Source organism: Canis lupus, chromosome 21 (genome assembly GCF_003254725.2).
Source record: "Canis lupus dingo isolate Sandy chromosome 21, ASM325472v2, whole genome shotgun sequence".
Taxonomy (NCBI): domain Eukaryota; kingdom Metazoa; phylum Chordata; class Mammalia; order Carnivora; family Canidae; genus Canis; species Canis lupus.
This window is the reverse complement of record NC_064263.1, coordinates 30495553-30508137: the sequence shown is the minus strand read 5'-3', so window position 1 is coordinate 30508137 and position 12585 is coordinate 30495553.

Sequence of the window (12585 nt, the reverse complement as noted above, 5' to 3'; positions counted from 1 at the left end):
TAACCTCTGAAATTCTCACCAAAAAAAAAAAAAAAAAAAAAAGTTAGGAAAGTTACTAATCCTCAAATGGAAAAGCATTTGTGGAAAGTTCTTGGTCCCTGAGCACAGCATATTTAGGCATATTCTGTTCTGGAGAAGACTTCACCAGGATAAAGTCGACATCAATTCAAGAAATGCTATCAAGCAAATATGGAAAATAGAAATAAAATAACTGTTTTTCTCATTTAATTATGACCCTCTTCCCTGGCATCTTGCCAATGCATGTTTAAAAAAAAGGAACTTCAAAAAAACAAAAAAATAAAAAAAAGAAACTTCACAAGACCTCAGGTATTTAAAGCTCAGTGTTATATACAAGTCTGAGAAAGACTGGCTTTTGGAACATGATATATGACCAAGTGAAAAGCCATTTTAATCAAAGCTGTGGATAAGATCAAATCTGATTAAGCCACTGATGATTTAAAAAAAAAAACTATACCTTCAAGAATAAAATATCAAAAAGTATTCAATGTTTAGGTTCTAATATTTTAATAAGAAATGTTTTAATAAAAAAAAAAGAAATGTTTTAATACAGGGACACCTGGGTGGCTCAGCAACTGAGCATCTGCCTTCAGCCTAGGGCATGATCATGGGGTCTGGGGATCAAGTCCTTCATCAGGTTCCCTATGAGGAGCCTGCTTCTCCCTCTACCTATGTCTCTGCCTCTCTCCATGTCTCTCATGAATAAATAAATAAAATCTTTTAAAAAAAGAAATGTTTTAATACATTCAAATGTAAGGAAATACTTATCTCCAGATTGGGCACCCTTGTAACTTTTCACACAATTTAACTCAGAGTCATGATCAGGATAAAAATTAAAATTAAGAGCACTCTAAAGCCAACCAAGGGCCTGGGAGGGGAAGAAATAGCCATTCTGCAAACCTACACCTTCTAAAACAATGACTTACATGAGGCTCTCAAAGCTGATGATCTAAAGGAATCCTGATATGAAGAAGAAAATTTATGTCAGACCTGAAGGCATCTATTAGTAATGCAGTCTGCACCCCTTACCCATCTCTGGCATCCAGGTCCATACGTATGACTTATTTTTGTTTGTTTTTACAGTTATCTTCTTTTGGAGTCTATCATATACACATTCATTATTCTATTGTTTATTGTCTAGAATACATAAAAACCATAGGAGCAAAAGATCTCTTTTATCCACTGTGACATTCCTGGTACCTAGTATACCTAGTTTGGTATAGGTACACAATAAATATTGCTGAATGAATAAATGAATCTATTTGACAATGAACAGGTTTGTTTTTTCATGTGAATTCAAAATACTCTCCGAGGCTCCCTTTCAACCTAAAGAACTTCCTTTAGTATTTCTTATAAGGTGTGTCTGCTAGCAAAAGATTATATGTTTGCTTACCTGGTAATGTATTTTGCCTTCATTTATTTAAAGATAGGATTTCTGGATATAAGACTCTTGATTAACACCTTTTTTTCTTCCAGCATTTTGAACATACTATCCCACTGCCTTCTGGCTTCCATGGGTTCTGGAGAGAAGATGGCTGTTAATCTTATTAGGGTTCTCCCGTACAAGAATTTTTTTTCCCATTTTTTCCCTTGCTGCCCCTCAAATTTTCTTTTTAGTTTTTGACATTTTTACTATAATTTAGCTATATGTGGATCTCTTTCCACTTATTCTACTTAGAATTCATTTAGCTTTTTGGATGTACAGATTAATATCTATAAATAAATATAAGAACTTTTCAGCTATATTTCTTCAAATATTTCTTTCTGCTCCCCTTTCTCTTCTTTCCTTCTGACACTTCCATTATGTATATGTTGACAAGTTTAATGTGTCCCACATTTTCCTAAGGTTCTTTTTTTTTAATTTTTAAAATTTTATTTATTTTCTTTTTTTTAATTTATTTTTTATTGGTGTTCAATTTACTAACATACAGAATAACCCCCAGTGCCCGTCACCCATTCACTCCCACCCCCCGCCCTCCTCCCCTTCTACCACCCCTAGTTCGTTTCCCAGAGTTAGCAGTCTTTACGTTCTGTCTCCCTTTCTGATATTTCCCACACATTCCTTCTCCCTTCCCTTATAATCCCTTTCGCTATTATTTATATTCCCCAAATGAATGAGAACATATAATGTTTGTCCTTCTCCGACTGACTTACTTCACTCAGCATAATACCCTCCAGTTCCATCCACGTCGAAGCAAATTATGGGTATTTGTCATTTCTAATGGCTGAGTAATATTCCATTGTATACATAAACCACAGCTTCTTTATCCATTCATCTTTTGATGGACACCAAGGCTCCTTCCACAGTTTGGCTATTGTGGACATTGCTGCTATAAACATCGGGGTGCACGTGTCCTGACATTTCACTGCATCTGAATCTTTGGGGTAAATCCCCAGCAGTGCAACTGCTGGGTCATAGAGTAGCTCTATTTTTAACTCTTTGAGGAACCTCCATACAGATTTCCAGAGTGGCTGCACCAGTTCACATTCCCACCAACAGGTGCAAGAGGGTTCCCCTTTCTCCACATCCTCTCCAACATTTGTTGTTTCCTGTCTCGTTAATTTTCACCATTCTCACAGGTGTGAGGTGGGATCTCATTGTGGTTTTGATTTGTATTTCCCTGATGGCCAGTGATGCTGGTGCATTTTCTCATGTGCGTGTTGGTCCATGTCTATGTCTTCCTCTGTGAGATCTCTGTTCATGTCTTTTGCCCATTTCAGGATTGGATTGTTTGTTTCTTTGCTGTGTAGTTTAATAAGTTCTCCATAGATCTTGGAAACTAGCCCTTTATCTGATAGGTCATTTGCAAAGATCTTCTCCCATTCTGTAGGTAGTCTTTTAGTTTTGTTGACTGTTTCTTTTGCTGTGCAGAAGCTTTTTATCTTGATTAAGTCCCAATAATTCATTTTTGCTTTTGATAATCAAGACAGTGTGGTACTGGCACAAAAACAGACACATAGATCAATGGAACAGAATAGAGAATCCAGAAATGGGCCCTCAAATCTATGGCCAACTCATATTCGACAAAGCAGGAAAGACTATCCACTAGAAAAAGGACAGTCTCAATAAATGGTGCTGGGAAAATTGAAATCCACATGCATAAGAATGAAACTAGACCACTCTCTTTCACCATACACAAAGATAAACTCAAAATGGATGAAAGATCTAAATATGAGACAAGATTCCATCAAAATCCTAGAAGAGAACACAGGCAACATCCTGTTTGAACTTGGCCACAGCAACTTCTTGCAAGATACATCTATGAAGGCAAGGGAAACAAAAGCAAAAATGAATTATTGGGACTTAATCAAGATTTTTCTGAGGTTCTGTTCATATTTCCTCATTCTTGTATACTCTGTTCTCAATCAGTCTATCGTCGAGTTTGCTAATTCTTTCTTCTGCTAGTTCAAATCTACCATTGAGCTCCTCTAATTAATTTTTCATTTCAGCTACATTTGTTGCCCTCCCCTTTCTTATCCAAAGGGGATAGATTCCAAGCTCCTCCAGTGGATGCCTATTGCCACAGATAGTACCAACTTCTATATATACTATGTTTTCTACTATGCATTCATACCTGCAACAGAGTTTAATTTATAAATTAGGTACAGTAAGAAATTACCAACAATAACTAATAATAAAATAGAATGATTATAACAATATCGTATAATAAAAGTTATGGAAATGTGGTCTTTCTCTCTCAAAATATCTTACTATACTGTACTCACCCTCTTCTTGTAATGATGTGAAATGATAAGATGCCTATGTGATGAGATGTAGTGAAGTGAATGACGTAGGCATTGCAATGTAGCATTAGGCTACTACTGGCTTTCTTTTAATATGTCAGAAAGAGGATCGTCTGCTTTCAGACCTTATTTGACCATGGGTAACTGAAACCACAGAAAACAAAAACATGGATAAAGGAGAGGGGGTGTTACTCTTGTATTTTTTTAAGGTTTTATTTATTTATTCATGAGAAACAGAGAAGGAGAGGCAGAGACACAGGCAGAGGGAGAAGCAGGCCCCATGCAAGGAGCCTGACATGGGACTCGATCCTGGGTCCTCAGGATCACGCCCCAGGCTGAAGGTGGCGCTAAACCGCTGAGCCACCTGGGCTGCCCACTCTATTGTATTTTTTAACTTTAGAATTTCCATGTTTTTTTAATAATTTCTTTTTATTGATATTCTTTATTTGATGTGACACTGTCATCATACCTTACTTCTTTAATCCTGGTTTTCCTTAGTTCTTTTGAACATTTTATAATGGCTACTTTGAAGTTTCCTACTCTAATTCTAATATCTGATCACTCACAGCTTCTGTTGCCTACTTTTTTCCCTGACAGTTGTGTCATACTTTTGATGTATGTTTTTTTTTAACATCTTGTAATTTGTTGCAAACTGAACATTTTATTTATTTTTTTTAATAAATTTTTTTTTATGATAGTCAGAGAGAGAGAGAGAGAGAGGCAGAGACACAGGCAGAGGGAGAAGCAGGCTCCATGCACTGGGAGCCCGACGTGGGATTCGATCCCGGGTCTCCAGGATCACGCCCTGGGCCAAAGGCAGGCGCCAAACCGCTGCGCCACCCAGGGATCCCTGAACATTTTAAATAATATAGCAACTGGGGGGTTCTGGTCCCCTTTATGGATCTTGTTATTATTTACTTTTAAGGCCAATCTTTGAGGTTTTTTTCTGACCCAGGATGAGTCTTCCGAACTGACTCTTTCCAGGATTCTGTCTGGCATGGAAAACTACCTGGCTTATGTTTTAGCATGTTGCTGTCATAGCTATCAGCCTCCCCTTAATTGCCTACCTTGAAAATCTCCATTGTTTTCAAGAGCACCCTTAGGTTTTAACTCCCCTCACACTCTTTTAAATAAATTCAGTTCTTTAGGGGAGGGCTTCAGGGCTCTCTCTTCTTATGAACTGCCTTTCACCTGGGAAAAATCTCTAAGCCATTCTACAGGCACTGAGTGAGGACAGTAGTCTCTAGTCTTCTTTGTTTGCCTTTCCCAGCACAGAATATCTGCCCTGCAAGTGAGCTGAGGCAAAGATGATTGTGGTCCCAATATTTTCAGCCTGCCATCACTGTGGTAGAGCCTCCACATCTATGAGTGGGGCTATGTGGAAGAAAGAAGCCTCATTTTCTCAGCAGGATTCTTGCAAATTAGCCTCACAACTCAAAGTTGGAGGAGATGAGAAATGCTGGCCACCTGCCCCTCCCAGTAAAAGACCCTACCCTTGACTGGGAGCTGAGAGAAGAGGGTACCCCGTCTTCTTATCCACATCCGCTTACAGTGCAAAGAAGGAGTAGGTCATGGATCATGCCAAGACTCTTTTGCTGTTCTTACCAACTTTAATAGATTTTCTTGAATAAATGTTCCTTCATGTGCTGTATGGCCTCAATACAATTCCCAGAAACTCTCACTGGTTGATTTTTAAAATATTTTTTACCAGTCATGCTGTTTCACTGAGGAATGGATCCATGAAGCTCCTCGCATTGCCATTTCAGAAGCAGAACTCCAGGAAGCAACCTCTTTGACCTCGGACATAGCAACTTCTAACTAGACACATCACCAGAGGAAAGGGAAACAAAAGCAAAAATGAACTATTGGGACTTCATCAAGATAAAAAGTTTCTGCACAGTGAAGTTAACAATCAACAAAACTAAAAGGCAGTCTAATGGGGGAAGATATTTGCAAACAACACATCTGATAAAAGGTTAGTATCCAAAATCTATAAAGAATTTATCAAACTCAACACCCAAAAAACAAATAATCCAAAAAAAAATAATCCAGTTAAGAAATGGGCAGAAGACATGAATAGACATTTTTCCAAAGAAGACATCCAGATGATCAATAGACACATGAAAAGATGCTCAATACCACTTATTATCAGGGAAATACAAATCAAAACTATTATGAGGTATCACCTCACACCTGTCAGAATGGCTAAAATCAACAACACAAGAAACAAAAGGTGTTGGTGAGGATGTGGAGAAAGGAGAACCCTCTAGCACTGCTGGTAGGAATGCAAATCTGATGCAGCCACTCCGGAAAACAGTATGGAGGTTACTCAAATGTTAAAAAGAGAACTACCCTACAACCTAGTAATTGCACTACCAGGTGCTTACCCAAATGATACAAAAATACAGATTTAAACAGGCACATGCATTCCAATGTTTATAGAAGCATTATCAACAATAGCCAAACTATGGAAAGAGCTCAAGTGTCCATTGACTGGTGAATGGATAAAAAAGATATGGTATGGGGTGCCTGGGTGGCTTAGTTAAGTGTCTGACTCTTGATCTCAGCTCAGGTCTTGATCTCAGGGTCATGAGGTTGGTGTGCGGCTGGGCCTGATAAAGGTGAAGAGAGATTACACACCAAAAGAGCCACAAGAATTAGTATAAATATGCAATGCCAAGGCAGTACTCCTAGGATTAGATTTTGGAAATGTTTAATTAAGGGGGCTAGAACATAAGAATGGATATGCAAGAATTCATTCAACTGGGGCACCTTAGGATAGAAGATTTAACGCTTAGCCAAGGATCTCAGGATCAGGCAAAATGGCTGCTTGGGAGCCTCTTAGAAGTTTAGAGAAATTAAAAACCCACACAGAGCAGGGATCCTTGAGTTCCTTAGAAGATAATAAAGGGAAAAGTTAAAGAGTGACAGGGAGATGGGCATGCTGGAAGTTATAATAGACCAGAGGACCCATTAGAGGGTTACATTTCATGGCAAAGCCCAAATACACAACATCCACCAAGACATTAAGAGAGACACCAATATCATAAAGAAGTTCAGCACTGACAGCCAACGGTGAGGTAGCAGCATGATCTAGAACTGGGTTCATTAACATCTACGGGGATGCCTAAGGTTTAAAGTAGTGACTGGGTGATGGGCACTGAGGGGGGCACTTGGCGGGGTAAGCACTGGGTGTTATGCTATATGTTGGCAAATTGAATTCCAATAAAAAAATAAAAATAAAAAATAAAAAAAAGTAATAGAAGTCATATGGAAGCACTTTACTGGAAGCCAGGAAACTGCAATTACCCAAATAAGAACAGGGGGCAGCAAAGAGCCCATCACCCAGAGGACATTGTAAAAACGATCAATAAAATAGGGGCAAAAATGACAGTCAACGAGGATAACACCTACAAGCAGAACAATGTGAGAATAAAGGAGCAGAAGGCTAGAAGTGGTCACCCAAATAAAGAGTCACACCCTGCTCAAAACCTAATGACTAAAAAAAAAAAAAGAAAGAAAACAAACAGAAAAAAAAAAACTAATGACTGAAAAGATGACTGAGTCCTCAGGATTAAGGATCCTGCAGGACTACGGCAAATATGTACTGTAATGGTTCCTAAATAACCCAACTTTTTACTCAGAAAAACATACCTGGGGAAAGAGGAATACCCAGATAGGGCTATTAGACACAAGGTCTGAGTTGATGCTAACACCTAGAGAAACAAAGTATCATTACTAATAAATGGAGGCCAGGGAATAAACAGGGCCCCAGTCCCCAAGTGTATAATCAGGAATGACAAACTTGTAGTTGGACTAACCCCCACACTGGGGTCTTGTCCTATGAAGAGTTATTATAATGAGAAAGCTTCAGAAGAAGGCTTCAAAATTGCCCTCTACCCTGGCCAAGATAATAAATCTTTAAAAATATTACAACATTGCTCAGCGGTTAAGCAACTGCCTTTGGCTCTGGGTGTGATCCCGGTCTTGGGATCGAGTCCTACATCAGGCTCCCTGCAGGGAGTCTGCTTCTCCCTCTGTCTATGTCTCTGCTTCTCTCTGTGTCTCTCAGGAATAAATGAATAAAATCTTAAAAAAAAATTACAACCTGGGGATGGCAAAGATGAGCACTCTCACTAAATACCTAAGGGGGTGATGGTCCCTATCATATCTCTATTTAATTTGCCAGTCTGGCCCCTGCAGTAATAGATAGAGCCTGAAATGTTACCGTGAACTGCTGCAAGCTCAACCAAGTGGTAGTCCTATTGCAGGTTTTGTACTGGATGTGGTAACATTGCTAGGGCAGATTAATAAAGCCTCAGGTATGTGCCATTGATTTGGCAGATGAATTCCTTTCTATTTCAGTGATAAAACACTACCACAAACAGTTCACATTCATATGGAATAAACAAAAATATTCATTTAAAGTTTAGCCCAGGACTCTATTAATTTTCCCACTTTTTGTCACAGTATAATCCAGAAAGACAGAGGAGCATCCCACAGAACATCAAATTGATCTATTCTATGGATGACATTATGGTGATCAAACAGGGAAAGCAAAATATGACTAATGAATTGGTGGCCTTGTTAAGACATGTGCTCCAGGTATTATGCTGAGTGAAATAAGTCAATCAGAGAAGGAAAAACAGTATATGGTCTCATTCATTTGGGGAATATAAAAAATAGTGAAAGGGAATAAAGGGGAAAGGAGAAAAAATGAGTGGGAAATATCAGAAAGGGAGACAGCATTCATTTGGGGAATATAAATAATAGTGAAAGGGAACAGAGGGGAAGGGAGAAGAAATGGGTAGGAAATATCAGAAAGGGAGACAGAACATGGAAGACTCCTAACTCTGGGAAACAAACTAGGGGTGGTGGAAGGGGAGGAGGGCGGGGGGTGGGGGTGACTGGGTGGCGGGCACTGAGGGGGGCACTTGACGGGATGAGCACTGGGTGTTATTCTGTATGTTGGCAAATTGAACACCAATAAAAAATAAATTTATTATTTAAAAAAGGGAGACAGAACTTGAGAGACTTGTAACTCTGGGAAACGAACTAGGGGGAGTGGAAGGGGAGGTGGGCGGGGGGTGGGGGTGACTGGGTGATGGACACTGAGGGGGGCACTTGATGGGAAGAACACTGGGTGTTATTCTGTATGTTGGCAAATTGAACACCAATAAAAAATAAATTTATTATTTAAAAAAAAGGGAGACAGAACATGAGACTTGTAACTCTGGGAAACGAACTAGGGGGAGTGGAAGGGGAGGTGGGTGGGGAGTGGGGGTGAGTGGGTGACAGGCACTGAGGGGGACACTTGACGGGATGAGCACTGGGTGTTATTCTGTATGTTGGTAAATTGAACACCAATAAAAATTATTTTATTAAAAAAAAACATTAAAAAAAAAAGCTGGATCACTGAAATGAACTAAAACCACAGGAAAAAAATCTTTTGGCAAGTCTGAACAAGACAAAAGGGAAATATATATAAATATCAGAATAAATAACAGAACATAATACTACATGTTACAATCTTTCTGAAATATGTATTTCAAGGAAAATAGAAATGATGAAATATGACTTTAAAATTAGTTTACAAAAATTAATGGGACCAATAATAGAGAAAAAAATGGAAAAAGTCAAAGGTCACCTCCCAAAAAAGGGAACAGGCCGAGTAGTTTTTTTTGTTGTTGTTGTTGTTGTTGTTTCTTTTTTATTGGAATTCAATTTGCCAACATATAGCCTAACACCCAGTGCTCATCCCGCCAAGTGTCCAGTGCAACTGCTGGGTCGTAGGGTAGCTCTATTGTTAATTCTTTGAGGCACCTCCACAAAGATTTCCAGAGTGGCTGCATCAGTTCACATTCCCACCAACAGTGCAAGAGGGTTCTCCTTTTTCACATCCTCTCGAACACTTGTTGTTTCCTGTCTTGTTAACTTTCCCTATTCTCACTGGTGTGAGGTGGGATCTCATTGTGGTTTTGATTTGTATTTCCCTGATGGCCAGTGATGTGGAGCATTTTCTCATATGCTTGTTGGCCATGTCTCTGTCTTCCTCTGTGAAATTTCTGTTCATGTCCTTTGCCCATTTCATGATTGTATTGTTTGTTTCTTGGGTGTTATACTATATGCTGGCAAATCAAACTCCAATAAAAAAATACACAAAATACAAGTGTTCTGTAGTTTTTAGGGTATAGGTCCTTTACCTCTTTGGTTAGATTTATTCCTAGGTATCTTATGCTTTGGGGTGCAATTCTAAATGGGATGGACTCTTTAATTTCTCTTTCTTCAGTCTCATCGTTAGTGTATAGAAATGCTACTGATTTCTGGGCATTGATTTTGTATCCTGCCACACTGCCAAATTGCTGTATGAATTCTAGCAATCTTGGGGTGGAGTCTTTTGCGGAATCTAACCCTGTCATCTGTGAAGAGGTAGAGTTTGACTTCTTCTTTGCCAATTTGAATGCCTTTTATTTCTTTTTGTTGTCTGATCACTAAGGCTAGGACTTCTAGTACTATGCTGAATAACAGTGGTGAGAGCCTCCAATATAGGCAGAAACTGAAAGGATATGTGACCACCAAACCAGCTCTGCAAGAAATATTAAGGGGGACTCTGTAAAAGAAAGAGGAAGCCCAAAGAAATAATCCATTAAAAAAGACTGAATAGGTATTACGATGACACTAAATTCATATCTTTCAAATATTACTCTAAACATGAGTGGGATAAATGATCCCATCAAAATACGCAGGGTTTCAGACTGGATAAAAAAGCAAGACTCATCTATTTCCTGTCTACAAGAGACTCATTTTACTTTTTTTTAAGAGACTCATTTTAGACCTAAGGACACCTAGAGCCTGAAAATGAAAGGGTGGAGAACCACTTACCATTCAAATGGTCCTCAAAAGAAAGCTGGGGTAGCAATCCTCATATCAGATACATTAAAGTTTATCCCAAAACTGTAATAAGAGATGAAGAGGGACACTATATCATACTTAAAGGGTCTATCCAAAAAGAGGACCTAAAAATCATGAATATTATGCCCCTTATGTGGGAGTGCCAAGTATATCAATCAATTAATAACCAAAGTAATGATATACATAGATAATAATACACTAATAGTAGGAGACTTGAACAAGGCACTTTTGGCAAATGACAGATCTAAGCACAACATCACCAAAGAAACAAGGGCTTTAAATGATACACTGGACCAAATGGATTTCACAGATATATACAGGACTTCCCATCTGAAAGCAACTGAATACACATTCTTCTCAAGTGCACATGGAACTTTCTCCAGAATAGACCACATACTGGGTCACAAATCAGCTTTTAACCGATGCCAAAAGATTGGAATCATACCCTGCATATTTTCAGACCACAATGCTTTGGAAACTAGACCTAATGACAAGAAGTTTGGAAGAATTTCAAACATGTGGAGATTAAGGGCCATCCTGTTAAAAGATGAAACGATCAACCAGGAAATTAGAGAAAATTTAAAAGATTCATGGAAACTAATGAGAATGAAGATACAACAATTCAAAATCTTTCGGATACAGAAAAAGCTGACCTGAGAGGGAAATACATCGCAATACAAGCATCCATCTAAAAACTGGAAAGAACTCAAATATAAAAGCTAACCTTGCACCTAAAGGAGCTGGAGAAAAAAACAGCAAATAGATCCTACACCCAGCAGAAGAAGAGAACTAATAAGATTTGAGCAGAATTCAATGAAATAGAGACCAGAAGAACTGTGGAACAGATAAACAAAACCAGGAGTTGGTTCTTTGAAAGAATTAATAAGATAGATAAACCATTGGCCAGCCTTGTTAAAAAGAAGAGAGAAAAGACTCAAATTGAAAAATCATGAATGAGAAAGGAGAGATCACCACCAATACCAAAGAAATACAAATGATTTTTAAAACTTGTTATGAGCAGCTATAATCCAATAAATTAGACAATCTGGAAGAAATGGATGCATTTTACAATACCACAAACTACCAAAACTGGAACAGGAAGAAATAGAAAATCTGAACAGGCCGATAACCAGGGAGGAAATTGAAGCAGTCATCAAAAACCTCCCAACACAAAAGTCCAGGGCCAGATGGCTTCCCAGGGGAATTCTATCAAACGTTTAAAGAAGAAACCATACCTATTCTACTAAAGCTGTTCCGAAAGATGAAACAAAAAAGACAAAAAGATGAACGAGATGGAGTACGTCCAAAGTCATTCTGTGAGGCCAGCATCACCTTAATTCCAAAACCAGACAAAGACCCCACCAAATAGGAGAATTATAGACCAATATCCCTGATGAACACAAATGCAAAAATTCTCAACAAGATACTAGCCAATAGGATCTAACAATACATTAAGAAGATTATTCATCATGACCAAGTGGGATTTATTCCTGGGATGCAAGGCTGGTTCAACACTCATAAAGCAATCAATGTGATTGATCATATCAGCAAGAGAAAAAACAAGAACCATATGATCCTCTCATTAGATGCAGAGAAAGCATTTGACAAAATACAACATCCATTCCTGATCAAACTCTTCAGAGTGTAGGAATAGAAGGAACATTCCTCAGCATCTTAAAAGCCATCTACGAAAAGCCCACAGCAAATATCATTCTCAATGGGGAAATACTGAGAGACTTCCCCCTAATATTGAGAACATGACAGGGATGTCCACTCTCACCATTGCTATTCAACATAGTACTAGAAGTCCTAGCCTCAGCAATCAGGCAACAAAAAGAAATAAAAGGGATTCAAATTGGCAAAGAAGAAGTCAAACTCTCCCTCTTTGCCGATGACATGATACTCTACATA